The sequence below is a fragment of the Nomia melanderi genome, chromosome 7 (assembly GCF_051020985.1).
Source record: "Nomia melanderi isolate GNS246 chromosome 7, iyNomMela1, whole genome shotgun sequence".
Classification (NCBI taxonomy): Eukaryota; Metazoa; Arthropoda; class Insecta; order Hymenoptera; family Halictidae; genus Nomia; species Nomia melanderi.
This window is the reverse complement of record NC_135005.1, coordinates 18,574,707-18,592,725: the sequence shown is the minus strand read 5'-3', so window position 1 is coordinate 18,592,725 and position 18,019 is coordinate 18,574,707. Positions and strand designations below refer to the sequence as shown.

At 46.2% G+C, this 18,019-nt stretch overlaps 1 protein-coding gene and 1 long non-coding RNA gene across 3 annotated transcripts in view; one reads left to right on the top strand and one right to left on the bottom strand.

Annotated features, from left to right (window-relative positions):
- Positions 1 to 2,591, top strand: part of LOC143174734 (uncharacterized) — a 98,763-nt gene extending 96,172 nt beyond the window's left edge. The window contains exons 3-4 of the long non-coding RNA XR_012999002.1: positions 2,119 to 2,389; positions 2,474 to 2,591. This is a non-coding gene — a long non-coding RNA (uncharacterized LOC143174734). The remainder of the gene's footprint in view (positions 1 to 2,118; positions 2,390 to 2,473) is intronic.
- The window catches only part of LOC116425056 (uncharacterized), a 226,703-nt gene that overhangs the window by 8,186 nt on the left and 200,498 nt on the right, over positions 1 to 18,019 (bottom strand). The gene's annotated exons all lie outside the window — the stretch shown is intronic.

Here is an 18,019-nt window from a genome sequence, read left to right as displayed (position 1 = left end):
GTCTGATCGATCCTGAGAGAGCTCTGTGGTCTCTCGTTTCCTCGGGAGGTGGAGTTGCGTTGGTTCGACTGAAAGGTTCTCGCATAGAGAGAAAGAATAGATTAAATATAATAGGATTTTATGAGTAACCTAACACACGGCGATAGAGAAGCAGAGTAACCGTAACAAGCGACAAAATGGCGGAGCAATCGGTTGAGCACAGATCGACCATTCGATAAGGATCGTCGCTCGTCGAGTGTTTGGATATACGTATCTCCGACCGTTAAGAGGTAGCCCAGCCAAAGATTACATTTGCCTCGCGCGTAGTGTCTCTCTGCGAGATTGGTTGGCGAGCCTAAGGGAAACACGCGTCGGGGGATACATTCTCTCGCTTCGACCTTTATCCGCGCGAATCGTCGGGGTCGAATAAACAGATCGAGACACTCGGCAGAGACACTTGAACACTCGAGAACCCGGCCTGGAGAAGGCGTATCGAGGCTTACTTCTGCCGAGATCAGAAACCAGAGTCCTCCTTCAGGTCCCGCGCTCCCAGACATTTCGATTCCTGCCTGTATTCTCCGACTCTCTGCAATTTCTCCGCGCATGGATCGATCCCTTTGAATTCTACTCGCGCTATCGGAAAGACCGCTGCCAAGAAGAATATTCCATAATTGAATCGATAAGGTCTGATACGATGTCAGTCGATTTTTATCCATTGAAACATTGATGCAGCCAATGGAAGGAATAAAGTTGCTTATCGTTCCCTTTGGAGAAATCGGATGAAACAATGATTTCCCTACTTCGACGCAGAAGATTTACTATCCACAGCTAACGAAAGTAAAAATAAATAACAATTCAATTAACATTCGAAGCAACACTGTATTATATCCTCACTAATCGCGCAAAAATTAAACGGAAATCCTTGTTTCATTCTAACGCGTTAATAAATCTCCGCGGGAGATGCCCTATCGCCCCGAATAAAACCTCGCCATTTATTAGTCAATCTGACGGGCGTGAAGCATTATAGAACCACCAGCGTGTCCGTCAGTCGTCTGTCGGATAGCCGTTACAGCAATTTACGAGCCGGCCCGGTGAAATTTCATGGACTTTTAGCCGGCGGCGTTTTCATTAAGACGTGGCTCCCCGATGTTCCGGCCAGGAATTTCTGTCTTATCAAACGGCAACGCGGCCGTGCCCCGGCATTCCGTAAATTACTTTCGCCGCTCCCCCCGCGATTTACCTGGTTAAACGGGTACAGTCGAGCGAAAGCGGCAGAAATTGCGCGAATGCGAAACGCGTCCGCGGCCGCTTTTTCTTCTCTCCGTTTCGCCGCGGGAGGGGATCGTAACGCGAAAATGAAAGAGGAGGCGAAAAATGGGAATTCGATGTATTCTCGATAGCATCGCCGATAGACTCGGCACCTCGTCTCCCGGAATCCGGCAGTTTCTTGTTACTCCGCAGGCGTCGCGGCCGACGCCGCACCCTCTCGATTGCGAAACGATCTCATGGCAGAAATAAATAATGCCTCTCCCGGTGTAGCGAGTGGATTCGAATATTTGGGGATCTTTCGAGACACGGATAATGCCTGTGCTTTCATGAAGAGGGTCGAAGAGGAACGAGAGGGGATAAGTGAGGTCGGGATGCTGGGGAACTGTTATAGTTACCACTTGTTTATAAATATTGGATGCAGTGTCTATGTTTATCGACCGAAGAATACGAAATCTAATTTCTCCAGTTGAATGGAAGCTTTACAAAAGGATAATTGTTTTAAGGTGTCTGCTTCAGAGAAACGGCCACTAGACTAATCAGAATTCTCCTGAACTCTACATTAGCATTTTACAAGGATAATATTTTCCCAAATTTCGGAATATTATAAAAATCCTAGTGTTCTCATAGGCAATATTGAACTCTTTCCAAGCTTCTTTTCCTTTACATTTCACGAAATCCGCTTTCCACTCGGTACATTCGTAAATTTGGTTAACCGGTACACAGAGCGGAACACGTAATTGCTCGGAGGAGAATTTCTTTTCCGGTCAGTGGAGTATAACGGGCTTGAAACGACACTGAACGCCGACACTGGCAAACAACCTATTCAAATCTCCTTGGCAATAATTCCGCTAACCGTTTCAATTATTTCAGTAATTCCGTAATATCGTCTGGCTTCGAGGAGGGCGTGGAAAACGGGGAGAAGAGTTTGGAGGAGTCGTTTGTTCGAGGTACGAGCCAATAAACACAGGGAACGAACGAATGTAATTAACATCGCCCCGTTATTGGCCATATTAAACGCTGTCGAAGGAAAGAGAAAGAAGAAGGATGCTGAGGCAGTCGTAGTTGAAATTGCTTGGAATTCAAGAGAAGCTATTGTTCGCCGATTTGTTCAACGCGAAGCAAGACTTCGAGACGAGTCAAAGTTAAGCAAATAGTGCTAGTATCACGTTTACAGGTTCTCGATGTATTGGTTGTAACCAATAAATATAAATTTTGCAGTTTACAGAATAAAAAGGAGCCATTCGAGAGAGAAGCTGTTGTTCTGCAGCCCTTCTGCCGAGAGGAAAGGCTATCAGACGTCGTCCTCGACATCCAATGACCTAGACGAGCGAGAGGACAACCTAGGAGACCGCTCATCGATCCGACCGAACGAACCAAATCCACCCTTATTTCTTCCATCGCCGTGGCAGAGGCTGCCAAACATCCGAAATCTCCCTCCCCTGGCTTCTTGAGTGTCCTGCCTCCTTCCATTCATGGTAAGTCTGCTGTCAACTGGTCTCGTTAACGTGGAATTATAACGCATCGATTTAAACCTGCTGCGTTCTTATGGTTTTTCCGATTTAATCGCATTCTTATCCTTCTAGCACCGTTATTCTTGCTCAGTTTAAGTGTTCAATTTAATTGCGGTATAATTCTTTTAATTTTCCTTTTGTTTTCAGGACAATGGCAGTGGTTTGTTAATGTTTAGATTATTATATAGGTAACAGGGGTACTTCTATCCTGTTGGATGTCAGGTATTTGGTTCTCAATAACGATTAACACAAAAACGTCCTCTACTTTCCGAGCCACTAGTCGTAAACTAAGCTCTAGCAGCAATTTATCCGTTTATCATCGTTAAGTATTCAGCGTACACGTATTCGGGGGTAGTTCGCACCCTCGAAAAGCCGTAGTCGCGGTCGTCGCGAGAAAAGACAAATAACCCGCAAGTTTTTTACGTTGAGCCAACGCACGGCCGAAAAGAGAGGATCGCAGAGGAGCGGGACGTGGCTCAGTTCGCGTAAGCGGGTTATAAATTTTCAATAAAAAGCAAACTGCAACGGTCCTCCTTGCAGCAGGACCGTAAACCCCGAAATGGTTTGCGTTTTCATACTGGACGCGCGGCGCGGTGCGGGAGATCAATTTTTTCCTTTGGTTCGCTGCGTTCTCGAATATTTCCGGTCACGCGACCAGGATTCGCCCCATAAAACCAGAATAACAGAACGAGAGGGGCCAGAGTTAAAGATTAAAGTCCCCTGTTCGGTCCATGAGGGATCGCGCCGTTGGAATTCGACAATTTTGCGCACCGCTAGAGCGGATTCTATTTGAAAAAGAGAAAAAAGAGATCGAGAGAAAGGAGACCGAGGATTTCCTCCTTATCGGGCGCGATTGTCGATTCGTTAAGACGGGGAATGATAACGGGTGCCGACTTCAAAGCTCCGTGTCCCTTGAAAATGAGAGGAACCGGGAGCTACGCAAACGGCGCGTGCCCGATCGCGCTCGTCGCGTTTAATCCGGTCCTCTGCCGCTTCGTTCCGGCGAACAATCCGTTTCTCGGGCATTTATTCTTCGATTATTAAGCGAACCAAGGGGACCGTCTCTGGAAATCTGATTTCGCGACGATAACTCTCGTTTCTTTTGAGAGGATTCGACGTCTTGCCGAGTCTAAACTGCCGACGAGGACGGTTTCTTGGGTTGCTTTGGCGATTCGAGAACTTTGAAGCGTTCTTTTAAGTACTGTGCATTTCGGAGAGAGTTCCTGTAACAGTTTAATGCGGTTTATATGAAGTTACAGCTGTATTTTCGTGTTTAATCGAGGATAGAAATTTACGAATACTTTCGAAGCCACTGGCTTTCAAAGAAAACAACTAGTGACGAGCGCTACAAGAAAATCCCATTCCCGCGTGTGTGTTTTCTGTCGAATTATTTGTTTCGGCGTGCGCGGATTACGCGAGCGAATTAATTTACGGCCAAATTATATTTCATAGAGGAAAACCGGGGTAGCAAGTTGCTCGGGAACTTTATTCGACTTTATAACTCGGGTTAATGATTTAAGGCGGTAACGAGATGTATTACTAACAATGTGAAAGTGTAAATTTTCATTCCGTGGATTAACTATCCTTTAATCAGGCTTTTCCCTGTAGAAGCATGTTAATTTGAACAAAATTTCAGTTCACTTCACATTCGTTCATTCTAATTACATGTGAATGGCTGAAAATATTGCAGCTAATATCCTGCAAGCATAACCTTATCTTTCATCTCAGTAAATAATATTATTAAAACGGCGTTAGCAAACGAAACGAAAGCAAAGTGATAACGCTAGTGAAAGCATCGGCTTTCCATTTAGCCAGAGCAGAAATACTTAAACGATCAAAACGAAGCCAAGATTCCGCTTTGACGATGAAACCACTCGGTTCGCCAGCGATCCTTCATCAACTGGACGAGCGTAACCGTACAAAATGGCCGCCGCCGCGCCGGGATGGCTGCACGTTTGGAACGAAGAACGCATCGCCGGACGAGCCGGTTTTCAAACAACGGCGATTCGATTGCGGCCGGGTCCGGGTCACGGCGTGACTCGATAGCACGCTACTTTCTGCGCGCCGCGGACGAGCCGGCAATCGAATATCGCAAATAACCGGCCGCCGTTTAGCGTGAAGTCAATTTCACGGTTCGGAAAGGAGGCTTCAATTACACACCGGGCTCCACGAGGAACGCCTAATCCCGCGGCGAGATAACGGTCCAACGACTCGACCGGCTATCTCGGCTAGAGAAAAATGTGACTATTGCGTAACTGTGATCTTCCTTGGAATTTCAAGCGTTTTTGATAGCTCAACAATTAGGATCGGACGTGATTTCGGTAGCTCGTTGCTCATTCGAATTCAATTGGAAGTTGTGGAATTTAATAACGGTAATTTATTAATCAATTAACGTTGAAGTGATCGGTTCGCCAGTGATGGATGTGATACGCGTTTTTGGAATTAATCGTCTCGGCAATTGCAAGACAGATCGCCATGCGATAGCTACGATAATCATAGGGAGTGGCCGGGAAATATAATCTTCACTGTTGAAGGTAGGAGCGAGGAGTAAACCGTCCGCGCGACTGAAAATCTTTGTAACATAACCTGCTCCAGCGAAGCATAAAATTACCGAATACCGGGATCGATCGGCCGCCATTCCCAACGGGACGAACGTCTCGTCTCCTGCTCAACCGCGGAAAGGGTGCCTCGGGTACCTGTGGGGTGACTCGGTGAAGCATCGCCCTATTACCAGGCCCTTCCGCGAGCTGAATTACCAAGTAGCGAGCGCTACGCCCGCGACGTAGTAACATAGACTCGCGCCATAATATCGTTCGGTGCACTAGTTAATGAGGTTGAAACCAAGGTAGTTTACATTCCTTGCCGCTGTAATGGATGCCGCGTTTAGGGGTGGGCGATCGTGGTTCGTGGAATTGACATTTTTGTGTCCAGAGATGTTTTCTGCGCGAACGAATACTGTATTCAAAGAAACGAAGAAACCTTGAGGGTACGTATTATTTCGGGTTATTTCCTTTAGAATTATAGGAATCGACTCGTTCGTGAGAAATTATTAAATTTGGGAAATCTTCTGATTGTATTGAATGCGCGTCTAGCGATGTTGCGAGTTATTCTGTTTTTCGCGAGTTTGCGTTGCAATTCTCGAAGAATTAGAGTTCGCGTTATACCGGTCGAGAAGCCTCAGGTGATGGAATAATTAATTACGCCGTCGGTTCTACCGGTGGATCTTATCTCAGGCGTTCATCCCGTGGATGCTCGTAGCATTAAACATTTCCATTCTTAACTACTCGGAGTCGCGGTGGAGAAATTCGCTGAGCAAGGGACACGGGCTATAGAAGGAACCATTACTCCAGAATAATGGGCTTTTTTTACGGAGTCACTTAAGGGACATAAGGGTCGCCTTGACTTTTTCCCAGAAGGATAAGTATACTTTCCCCGACATCAGAGCCGCTGTTGGTACAAATAAAGTAATTCGTACAGTCATTGAATGTCGTTAAGGGCCGGAAAGAACGCGCGTTTCGAGTTCCCCGGGCTTCTGTAATGATTATTCTCTTGTCGCCCGTGGAACAACCAATTTCCCTGATTTATACCGTCCTTTATGAGCGCGAATTCCATGGATATAAGAACTTAATACAGATCCCGGCCGACGAAGAGATTGTAATTAAAAGTATATCCAAGAAATTAGCTGGAAATTCGAAGGATTACCTCGGGATCTTCATTATTCTCAAGATTTTCCCTCCAGGAATTATGTGCTCGCAAACGGATTGCACAAGTTTAAGCAAATTATTTTCATGGCGCGGTTGAAAGAAGCAACATCGAAGAGTATTAAATTCTAATCTGCAATTAAAAATGATAACTTAAATTCACTTAATATCTAAAAAATCGAGAAAATACTTAAATACGAGGATTGCAATAGACATTAGCTTAAATATCATCACATATCCCACAAGATGCACATTTATATTCCACAAATTCCATCTGATTAGAAAAAGGGGTTCTCGATGGAAACCGCGAGCAAATATTTCCCAGAATTTCAACACTCGCGTCGGGCGTTCCCCGACGAGAAGTGCCCAGAATTTCTAATATTTCAGCGTCATATCGGCGAGAGGAAGAAAAAAGGGCAAAGAACGGGGTAGAAATGTGATTTTCGTTCGAATCAGGATTCACCCGAAGGCGCGCTGTTTGCGTTGGCGTCAGCGAAATCTCGAATCGCGGGAGAAGTCGCAAGCTCCTGCGATTCCTTTGTTACCGTAATTTTATTACGGTCCGACTTGAACCGGGACACCTCGATTCCCGCAGACGTTTCCATCGTCCGACAAGATTAATTTGCATCCCTGTCCCGCGTACATGTTACCGAAGACGACCGGCTTCTCCGGCCGTGCAGCCGAATATGAACTCGGAATATCGAGTCGGTGGCTTGTCCACCGTGGTTCAGCAACATCTGCAATCTATTACGAACGTCGAGGCAACTTGGCCAACTTGACGGCCAAACTACCTCGCATATTTTATCGGCGTCGAAGTCACCGGTAGAACGGACAATTCCCACAGACTTGGGAACTGTTATAATTGAGTGACTTCTGTTCGAAGCCTGGCCGTAATTTATTGACCCTGCCACGGATTGTTGAGGTGCCGCGGGTTCGGTGAATATCGCTTCGAAATTGTTCGATGGCGGTTAGATTCTCGTTGAGGTATAAAGGGACGTATCGCTTTATTGGGGAGCAAGTATGGAATCGCTTTCCGAAAGAAACACTCCTCTCTCTTTGTCGTGTAAAATTTCACAAGATTATAGTTGAATATATAATACTTCTTAGAGTTAGCATCAAACTCCACAAACTCTTCTCAAGATTTCGAACGAGTAACAATTCCTACACAGCATAACAATTACAAAACACACTCCGATCTCAACCTCCCCAGTCCACGTTACGGAATACCAAAAAACGCCACAGGAATCAAAGCCATTTTCCCTAAATGTATTCGCAGGCCCCCCACCCTTTATCGTTTCCACTTATCCCTAACGTCCCCTACAACCATCGAGAACAATAGAACCGGCTAACAGGATGCGGCGGACGTTCTCCGTCCCGAAGTCGGCGTTTCCCGAATCCTCCCCGGAAAAAACTATCGAATATGCAGTCGGAAATAGCATCGGTTATTCGAAGAACACGACTGTATAGAAATACGGAGAGCGGGGGCGGTAGGAAGGAACAAAAGATATCGACCGAGCAGCGGTCCTGCTCCGGCAGAATTTCACAGGCGACGCCCTCCCGATTGTCCTGGAACGGACGCTTGACACTTGGCGCGTATCGTTACGACGTTCTGCCCGCTGGTTCCCTTACAGTTTCTGGCAGCGGCGTCGCCGCGCGGAAACTGCTCCTTTGTATACGATATTCTTTTTTTTCCACCCCCCCCCCCCCCCCCCCCCCCCGATACAGGGGTGCACCGGGACGTCTGGCGGGGTTGTTGTCGCAGCGTCGCAGTCGGTTTACGAGCGGCGGGGCCAGCGTTCCCCGTTAATTCCCCGGGGCTGTCTCAACCCCGTTTCGGTCTTGCGGCCAACGACTGACGGCAATTTTAGTCGCTCGTTAACCGGCCAGCAATAAACCGTCCAACGCTTTAACGACTCGCTTCCGCGGATCGCGGACCGACGTCGCCGATTCTGCATCCTTACAGACGAAATTCCGGCGCTGCTGGGATTCGCTCGTTGCAAGTGTTGTTCTTGGGTTCGGCGGAGTTGTTCAGATGTTTCGTTGGCCTCGAATATCGCTGATTTCGCCGGACTTCTGGATTTCGGAGGGAGGAGTTGTTGGTGTAGCCTCGGGATACTAGGTTTCGAGGCGGATAGTTACGGTAGTTTGAAGTTATTTTTGATCGGATCATTCAATAGGTAACTTAGATCTAGCCTTGAGATGCGCTTCATGATGTTTAATATTAAAATTTCTTTTCTTTTTTGAATTGTTTCCGTAAAGTGTTTGAATTGGAACATCGAGGAGACGGCGATTGGTCGCTGGATAATTTGAAAACTTGCCGTTAATTTCCTAGCTTCGAAGGTAGAAACAGAGAACAGAGAATACGAGTTTCATCGAGGAATAAAGTAACACGAGCGATGTCAAAAGGGAAAGGAAATGTTCATCAGTCGCGAACGCGACGTCTAGCACGCTATCTGCTTGCTGCACCGCCTCGCCCTGTCCGGAGAAGTACGAGCCGATTAAAAAGGAAAGAATAACGCGTCCGCTGGGATCCGCGAGGAATCGCGTGACGCGAGCACCGTCGTCGACCCGGAAACATTTAACGGCTTAAACGCCGCGACAATCGAGCTCGTCTCTGCACGCTGGAATTCCGCCGCGTGGAATCGTTTCGAATAAAATATTAATTTCACCGACGCATCCGCCGTCGAGACGCAACCACGGGAAAAATGAATGAACTGCAAAAAAACGCGTCGCCGCGGTAAGCCGCCCCATTATTTTCGACGAGCCGCTCCCCATCCTCGGCCTAGCGCTGCTGAGCCCATCCGCCATTACTGTTATCTCCAGTGCATTAAGTCTAGCTATCGCTATCGTTCGCGGCGCTGCTATCGGTCGACGTGTCGCGCTAATTTTCATCGATGTATACAATCGCGCGTACTGCTCGGTATTATTTTCGGCGCACCGCTGCTCGTTTGTGTTTACGCTTGCGGCTAGGCCGGTTCAGCAGTCTTCCGTTGACGTTGGTGATTTGAGGAACACGGTTCTGGGAATGCAGAGCTAAGTGTCAGGGAATAGAAAATGGCAGGATTATGGTAATTAATGGCGAGGAATGGAAAAGTAGTCGAGTAGCAAAATCATAGAACAATAAAGAGATGATAGAGCAATAGGATGAATTAATTCTCAGTAAACATGTAAACGAATAAGGAGTTCATTAATCGAACTAAGGAACAAATAATAAGAGTTATTCTACAATTAGAAAATTCAGTAATTCGCAGCAAAGATTTTTGTAGGCCAATTGGAACGATGAGAATGCAGTTTCGTCGACAATACCACCAATGAAAATTCATGGTACGAAACATTCGTTTCTCGAGGCGAATTCTGACAGAACTAGGAATTCCTCGACGATCGTTCCGGGACTCTAGCTCGATCGACGTTTCCGCGATTTAACGAGACCTGTCCGACGACCGTTTCGAAGTCGAATTTCCGGTTGCGTCTTGACTATTGAATCGGTTCGCGATACTTCGAGCGGATGTAATTACCTCGCATTTGCGTGATCCGGTTCACTAATGGGTTATTATGGTAAGTGAGTATCCTTGGAAATATTAGTTGAACCTTCTGTTTATTAACTCGTCCACCGGGGAAGTCAAATAGAAGTTCAATCTCTCTTTTCGTTAATCGAACCCCAATGTTCACGTGCTTTAACTTACAGCGTACCAATTCTAATTAAAAGAATAGCTTGCAATAAGTTAAGCAATTAAGTGAATCGTTCAAACATCAATCTAAATATTGCAGCAACATTTTCTTTCATACTTCTTCTATACCGAGTGACAAGAAAATACAAGCTAGATTGAAAACTTCCCTGTTGAACAGTCGTCGACAGATTGAATTTCGCGATCAGAAGTTTAAGGATGTTGTGGGAAGCCTTGTTTTCTAAAGAAGGCGGGAGGTGTCTTTTTGCGGCGAGGCTCCCGGTGCTTCGACAGCGTTGCAGCTTCCCTCATCAGGATTTCGAGCGACACCGAGGCGTGGTGTCGCAGGAACGGCGGAACTCCGCCGCAAAAACACCTGGCCCTCATCAAGGAGCTTCCGCGGCGCTAAAAAAGAACCGCTCTTTTACAAGATTGCCTTCCCCTATCCTGACCGTCGATTAACGTAATGCATTTACTTACGGTCACCGCGTTTCTCATTTCGCTTGCCCCTCGCGACTCTTTAAGACACGTGCTCATACGGAGTGTGTCGTGATTAACATTCCTTCATGCGTCCAAACAGAGTTTTATTAATATTTGCGAATTTATATACATTTATAGTTTTCCTTTGACATTTCTCGTGTTACATCATTCTCGGTTAACTCGTTTTCTTCTCAACTACCGAGCTATTTATCAACCAAAGGACATTTTTCTGTAGACGGATCCCGCATTAACATACGTTTGCTATTTGCCACCGAATCTTTCAGCGTTTATTACCGCATCCACTTATTCCCGAGCGAACATTTTTCTTCGCTTATCGACGATTTAAGGTCGGCCCTCGAAGGAGATCGTAAAGGCGCCGTGAAAGAACTCTGCATTTCAGAGTAAACCTTTTGTCCTTTTTCCCTTTCTCGTACGCATTGTACTCCTGAATCGTTCCCTTATCGAAGCTAATCCATATAAACGACGTTAAATCTATCGATAATGTATCGAGTACAGATTATCAATTGGTTCATTATGGATCAATCGTTTTCTAACTTCGCAATCTATTTCTTTTATCAAAAGTTTCATTGACATTCCAGCTGAAGAGAGAAGTGGAAACTTCCTTCAGATTTCCATATTTCTGTTTAATTTCTATTTATGTTCGTGCACAGCTGTACCTCGCTAATTGAGTGTATCTGTCAGATGTTTGTTGCAATTCGCGCTCGCTATAAAGTTAAACAGATTGTCGATAATTTCCAGGTTGCAAGGCTCCTGGTTGGCATCAATAAGAGCAAACATTATCAAATTTTCAGACAGCGTAACGTAACTACCGAAATGGATTCCGCGGCTCGGCTTCCGTTATCCGCTTACGTTAATTCATGCAGCGAAAATATGTTCCGACGTTGCCGAAGTATTCGCCAGAAATATAATTAACAAATGTGACTGCTGCCGCGGGATACTTGCCGACAATACGTCCACGCTTGCGGAATGCCAAAACAATTTTATCGATAATTAAAATGATACATTCTGAATAGAAATTTTCAACAAAATGGACAGCGCGCGGGATTAAAAGCCGCATTTCAAACTCCGTAACAAGCCCACCTTTAATAACGGTAACACCGTCATTAGTGCATTTCGGGGAACAAAGTCTGTTCAAAAACATGGAACGAACGATGCAACATGTTAGACAAAAAAGATAACGCAAATTAATCTGTGTCGTTAAACGGAAAATATCTGATTCTTCACGAGTTTTTATCTATAGTTACGTTTCAAAGGACACGAAAGTTTATTACAATTTTCACAAAACATTTCTAACGAAAAGCGGAGAACGATAAAAAAAGATTGTTCCGAATTTTACGATCCGTTCGATACGTCGAGCTTACAAGAAATCTGTTAAAATGTTCTCTAAACGTTCCCAGTTAAAAATTGGAGACGATAGAGGAGAAACATGAAATTCCGCGACACCGGGTGTCGGAAAATATTCGAACTACAGGGTGCAATAACGAAATTAGTGCCTTAATCTACGCTGAAAGCATAACCGACCGCGGTCGTTATTGGTGCGGCGCAGCCCCGTTCGCGGACTTTAATCGTCGCCATTAATACCCGGTAATTATACCGCTATTGACCTAATAATTATTGTTTAGGCGCACGTTCTGCAACGCCGGGGAGGATGTGACATCGTTAACCGCAGGTAAACATTCCCCTTTGCGGTGATGATGTCACTGCAATACGTGGTCGGCACCACAATCCTTTCGTTCCTTCCCAAATTTATTTTGTTTATCAAACGTTTCAGGACGATGAAGGTGACCGTTCAATAACATTAATAATGACATAACGGTAGTAATAATATCACGTTATAGAACCATCACAATTTTCGCAACCTCTCCTATCAAAACCACATTTTTCAGAATACTTTCAGAGTTTCTAGAGTTACAATAGACTTGACTGTAAAACAACGCGCATGCAAATCTTAATTCTTCTTTGATTCGCACTGTTCTGCTACTTCTTCAGGAAAACTATAAAGAAAAGTTCGCATTCCTTTGTTTCATTGTTCTTTCTCCTTCGCAAATTACTCGATTCGCGTGTGCGTACCAAGGCGAATAGAACTCGAAAACGATTTCAGACATTCTCCGGCCGATATTAAGCCGTTCGGCTGTTGTCGGTCCGGGTTGCCGCTGTCAAAAAGCAATCGAGTCGAAATTCTGGCGTATCGGGGCAGCGCGGCGTGAATGCAGTATCTTTTGATCGGAATAACCACTTGCAGAGCGGAAAGAACGTTACCGTCGGCATCACGGCCGCGGTGAATCGGTCGTTCTTATCGGCGGCGAGCGTCCTCCCTTTAAATTCTATGGAATTTGAATGGAAGGGATCGCACGGTGAAAGGCGACCGAAAATCCGGTCTCACCGTAGCGCCGGCCGCGGATCCCGCGGAATTTTCTCGCAGGGAAAATATCAAAGCCAAATGTCGCTGATCGATTCGAAAGAACGCGGCTGCGGATTCCGAGAGTTCTCGAATCCGAGAGGGGACGAGGGACCGGCGATTTTATTTTCATGAGAGGGACCGGAGATAAAAGTATTTTTTTACCGGCCCGCGATACGTAAATCGATATGTTAGCTTTTCACGGTGGGAATTTCTCTGCGCGTCGAATATCGTGTCGTAACTTTGTGTTTTTTTTCGAACGTTTTCGCCGCTTTTTCTCTGGTGAACGTGTGCTCGATTTTTCATAGTTGGTTCGCTCGAACGATTGCTCGCCGATTAAAAGTATTTTCTGATTTTGACTGATATTGGAAGACAGTATTTTGTATATTGTTTATTCGTGTTCGCCGACGATTTGACAATCAAATATTATGTTCTGGGATCGCTCGATTCTATTAACAACGTTTACGATCTGATCTTTTTCACTGAATACTAACTACGGTCTATTGTTTCCTGTTGTATCTGTATCTCCAATCGGTACGCCCAAGTGTGATAAATTATTAATAATACTGCGAATAGCAGTAAAGAAACAAACGAAGTTGTTCATACCGCTAGTTCCTAAACTGTAGAATCTGCTCGAGCGTCGTCACGCTAGTGACGCCAAAGCCCAACCAGGAACACCGCTTCATCTGCGAGTAAGATACCGCGGCGAGAAATTCAAATATAAATCGGGTACGACACCCACGTTAACTGCTTTTTTAACAAGGGGAACGTTCGAGCTCGTCTACGAGCAGTTTACGAGTTGTAATCAGATTCCGGAATTTCTCCTAGTCGGAATAGAAAGCGGAGCAGGCAGGTGGAGGGAAACGTTAACTTCTCCGTGTTTCAATTTCGTCGGACCGTATCCTGTTTTCGAGTTACACTCGCCGTATCAAGCGATACGGTGGAGTTACGGATCGGGCCGTATCAAGAGCGAGCTCGATGAAAACAGCCGCGTCGAATTTGTTGGCAACGTGTACTCCGTTGCAAGCCGACATCCTCTTTTAACATAACGGGCGGTCGGAGGGCGCGCGATTTCGAAATGATTAACCTTCGACACATCGCTCCTTTCGCAACTTTGTCGGCAATAATTTGTCCGAGAATAATTAGTAATTAAAAGCACAGTGATTGCTCGATATATGTAAAAATATTGGAAAATCTTTGGAATCGGTTGCGATAAAAAGGGGTTAAAATCTTCATTGCGTGTCCGACACGATATCATAAGGCATAGGTTTTAAAGGCTGTTCGCGAGCCAGCTCCGAATAATGTATCCAATTCCCGCCGTCCGAAAAATATGAATCCCGCGTTAAGCCGGCTCTCGGAATTTCGGATCACCCGATTATTTTCGTGCTCCCGGCCGGCACCGGTAGATATCAAACGTTCCCGTCGGAGAATTTATTGGAAAACACACATTCGCGTTCCGCGCCGCCGCATATTACGGATAAAAATTACCATTTAAAGCGATTAAAGTCCGGTTCGTTGAGGCGAGGATCAGCGGGGAGGGAAAATTCCGCGTTGAAGCGGTACAAAACAGCGCGCCGTGTTTTTCATTCCACGGCGTACAATATTGTCGGCAAACATCGACGACAGGTTCATTTGTTTCCGATTGTTCTTCGTTCCACGGCGAGGAGTGTTTCGGCTCGCGTTTCTTTCAGCGCGATCGAAAGCGATCCGTTCGATGGATCTACGGGCTGTCGACTCCGAATTCGAAAATCAAATATTGTTGTATAATGTATCGCCGTCTTGTGTTTCCCGCGAATTCAAGGTTGCCGAGTCCGTGGACCGGTTCGCTGTTATTCGAAACGCTTATAACGTTTCGTTCGTTTCACTGGAACGTTACAAACGAAATCACGATACGATACGATAAAATACGACGCCGATACGAAATTGGATACCATAAAACGGTCATCGCGATGATGCTGAATAATCGATTCGGCCACGGAAGCTCGCGGACGGCCGAGGAAGCCGCTGGCTGCTCGGCAGTCTCCGAGCGCATCTAATCAGACTCGGTGATCAATTTTTAAGAACTTCCGTGACCGCGGCGCTGGTCACACGGGATTCCGGTCACGTACCGCGACACACGCGTCTGTACCTGTACACCAACCTGCGTGGAATTTTATTTATTCGATATTCGTGGCGAAAAATCGTGGCGCGCGTCGGGTGCAACGCCTTTCATCGGAGGCGTGCGGTTTTCTGCGAGGGAAATCGAAATCGTAAATACGAAGTAATTGTTGAAACGTTTTATTCTGAGAAAATACGGAAGTACAAATGTTACAAAGTAATTAGTGAGATTGGCAAGGAGAGCTTTTCCATCGAACAGGGCTTACTCCGGAAAGTCTCGGGTATCTATAACCTCTCAGACAGCGAAAGCATCAAATCGACAACGATTTTATCGCCACGCGACATCTAATTAGGTCGTAGCCTCACTGGTTTCAAAGCGTCGGGCTTCGTTTCACGATCCGAAAGAGAATTCCGGGCTCGTAGCCGAGGCGAAAGCAAACGGTTTCAGCGTTTTAGGTCGTTGTTCGTGCCCGGCCCCACCCCCGGCCGCGTCCCCAGAATTACGACGATTAAATGGAACAATTATCTCGCGATCGCCTCGGCCCGAATTAAGACGGAGAAGGCGATTCCGAGCGGGCTGGTTTACGACGTCGATCTCTCGGCCCTCGTTCTGCCCGGGGCCGGCGATGAACCGCGATTAATAAGCTGGGCGCTCGGGATCATTCGTGTAACCATAATTTCGTGTTAATAGGAGCTGATAGAACTCCGAAACTTCGGGCACCGATATCGCGAGTTTCGAACTGCTGCTGGTTCATTAGATTTATTGGCAACTTCGCCGCACACGCGGAATTTCATCTTGATAGACGCGCTAGTAAGACTTTCGGATATTTTATATTATATGGCGGTAGTAGATAACAGAGAAATTATTAGAGAGATGTTGGCAGTAGAATAGTGCTGGATAGACTCATCGGAAATGTCGCCTCTCTTCTACTGTCGGTAGAATCGGACGATATTAGAAGTGCAACGGCAATATGATACGTTTGTCGGCTGACGTTGATTATGAGAGGTCCGTCCAGCATCATCCGAATCTACTGAGAACGTGTTTGAGGGTGATATTGCACGAATGCCCAAGCAAAGGCACGGAATGTTCTCAGATCCGTGAATTAGTTGACCCAGCTTATGAGCAGTCCGTCCAGTATCGCCTGATTCTACTGTGAGAACGTTTCAAGATTAAATTCCGCGTGTATACAAACGCACCGCAGTGATCACCGTTGATTCTGTAGAAAACATTGATCGATCGATTCAGAAGGCAACCGAGGCCACCAGAATATCGTTGCCGTCATCATTTTGCATCGCTATTAAATAAATAAACCAACTACATTACCGCCAACTATTACTAATTACCATTATATTGCGCGTATTGCTGCCAAACAGTAGCACAAAAATCGTAATTGAAAATCACAATCACTCGAGGAACGAGATATTTGAGCAGCTGTTATCTCATTGAAAGAGACAAGGGCGCCCGATCGATTTCCAGTGTGAAGGAATTATTCCGTTCGAAATACCGAGGCTTCTCGCCATAACACGTATATCATGAATGTCAGTCGAGCCGGGGTCGAATCAAATTATTGCCTCCCGATACGTATCAGGAACCTCCGGGGGCCGACGGGAAAACTGTGCCACCGTATCCCGAGACACGGCGTGCGTCTAATGGGTGAACTCTCGGGGAGCCAGAAATTTACGACGTGGCTCCGAAGGAAGCCAGGGAACAATGGCTTTTATTTTGGCTCTTTACTCGCGCGGTGAGTTATGAATCACGCGCTACCGGAAGCGATGTCTTTCCTCGAGGCGCGCGCGAGCGCGCGAGCGTGCTCGCGTCCTTTTCCAGCGGGCCGCGCTATAAAATTTAAAAACAGTTCGGTCATTCTTCACGCGCGCGAGTCCCGCGTTCGGCCATTAAATTCGAACATTTATGCGCCGGATAACCGTCGAATCTCGCGTTCCGCCAACTTTCGCTTTTCGACGAAACTTTCCGCCGCTTCTGCACGCCGCCGTTATTAAACCGAACTTTCGCGGGAACTTCCGTGAAATATGAATTCGATGCGAAGGACGAGCTCAGTATCAGATTTTTCCGTGGACCGGCGACTAAGGAAATTGTAAGTGCGGTCGGTGTTGGTGGAGCTGGTCTCCGCGGATTTTCAAACCGTCCGTGTTGGTATGTTGCTCAGAATGATATTAGAGCGTTGTGTTTTGATGTAGCGCGGCCGGCGGAGTGAGTTTTTTTCGAAAATTTAACGCTGGTTGCCTTGGCGTCGGGTCCGAGCGAAAAACCTGGCGAAAATGGACGGTCAGCTCGTTGTAGCGCGCGAGTGTCCATCAGCGGAACATGGTTTCCGGGTTCTCTGCTCTTTGCTGCGCCCAAACTGTCTGCCTACTAAAAAATTCTAAAATATTTTTCGGGTAATGTTGTTATTCCACCTGAAGTACAATCTAATGGAGGAAGACGGGAGACAGGTGGACGACAGCGAATTTTAACGTTTTAAAATTCGGGAAAGAGGATAAGCGTATTCTTCTCAATAACGATAAGCGTAGATTAATGAAATTTAACTAATCCTTCCGTTAATCGAACTCTGTACTCTGCCAAGAGAATACTTCAAAAAATACTGGAACCTCAAACCCTCGATTCTTAAAGAAATACCGAATCTCTACAGTTCTCCTTCGTCTCTGTTCTCCAAAATCTCGAAATCTGAATATCCCAGTTCCGCGCAGCCTAAATTCCGCAAGCCAAAATCCCAAGCACCGTCCTCGATCGAACGCGTCGCCATCAAGATCCCGCAGTCCCGTTAAGAAGAGGAGTAGCCAAACGCGGAGGCACCGCAATTGGCCCGCAATCGCGGTCGCAATCGCGCCGTCGATCGCATTACACGGAATTAAGACGACGAAGATATAGAGCAGGCG